Here is a 1,363-nt window from a genome sequence, read left to right as displayed (position 1 = left end):
AAGTGATATACAGGTTGTATGCAGTTCCAGAACAAACAAACAAACAAACAACAAAAACTCCCTGAAGTTTGTATGGAACTATAATACAGAAGGCCCCAACGAGCCAAAGCAATCCTGAGCAAAAAGAACAAAGTTGGAAATACACAATACTGGACTTCAAAACTTACTACAAATCTACAGAAACAAAACAGCATGGTGCTGGCAAAAAGACAGACCTCTAAACCAATGGAATGAAGCACAGAATTCAGAAAAAAATTCACACAGGCTGGGGATATAGCTCAGTTGGTAGAGTGCTTGCCTCGCATGCACAAGGCCCTAGGTTCAATCCCTAGTGGAAAAAAAAAAATTCACACACCTATAGCCAACTGATTTTCAACAAAAACAGTAAGAAAGGCATTGGAGAAAGTTAAATATCTTCAATAAAATTAGCAATGGGAAAATTGACTAATCCATGTACAGAATAACGAAACCAGATCTTACCTCTTACCATATATAAAAATTAACTCAAAATTAAAATTATGCTGTCTATAAATATCATTGGCTTATAAGAGTTAGTTGGAGAGTCCTGGCTGGAAACATATTAGAGGACTGTTGGCTTATTAATGGGTCTTGTTGACATCAACAGGGATGTCAGTAGTGGGAGAGCAGATATGGGGCAGGTTGAGCCCTGGGATACTCCAGCATGTGGGCTCAGGTAGAGGAAGAGCCAGCCAGGCAGACCATGAAGAGAGCAGCTTCTCAGACACGTTGCCCACTGCCTACCTTCCTCCTCGCACTAGCTTTATGAGAGTCTGTGATGTGCCCTGCCCTATGAACGTGTGGAGGTGATTGTGTCTCTGTGTGTGTGTGTGTCAATGTGTGTGCACATGCTTCTGAAGGGTAGTGACTATATGAAGCAGTTTAGTCCCAGAGCTTCAAAAGAACAGAGAGGTTGTCCAAGCTGGGGGCAGCAACAATCAGATATCAGTTCAAAGCATTCATTCCTACCATTCCCTGAACTATAGGTCATTCTGGGGGAAACCAGGCATAGCTGACTAGGAGCAGAAAATGTGCAGCGGCTCTTGTGTCCACCCCTGGCCTTCTTGGCCTTCTCTACAGCACCCCTTGTGCAATCATTGAAATCCCCAGTACAGAGACTGCGGGTCTGAGGTGGGTGTAAGTTACTTACTCTCTGATGAAGAATACAGTTCAGGGAAGGGGGTTCAGAATTTCCCACTCAGGATCCTTCTGGGGAATTTCTTTGGAGAATGGCCAAGATTGGTGTTCATGTAGCTGAAACTGAGAGACAAGCAGTTCTTGTTCCCCATCTCTGGATCCTGGGTTGGAAAAGTTCTTACTGGTGCAGGCAGGACCTATACTAGAC

At 43.8% G+C, this 1,363-nt stretch overlaps 1 non-coding gene across 1 annotated transcript; it reads left to right on the top strand.

Moving 5' to 3' along the window:
• The first annotated feature begins 272 nt into the window (after positions 1 to 272).
• Positions 273 to 340, top strand: Trnaa-cgc (transfer RNA alanine (anticodon CGC)). Its single transcript has one exon. It is a non-coding gene; the product is annotated as a tRNA-Ala (tRNA).
• Positions 341 to 1,363: the final 1,023 nt, after the last annotated feature.

Source organism: Marmota flaviventris, chromosome 5 (genome assembly GCF_047511675.1).
Source record: "Marmota flaviventris isolate mMarFla1 chromosome 5, mMarFla1.hap1, whole genome shotgun sequence".
NCBI classification, from domain to species: Eukaryota; Metazoa; Chordata; class Mammalia; order Rodentia; family Sciuridae; genus Marmota; species Marmota flaviventris.
The sequence above is the reverse complement of the archived record's forward strand: the minus strand, read 5'-3'. Positions and strand labels throughout refer to the sequence as shown.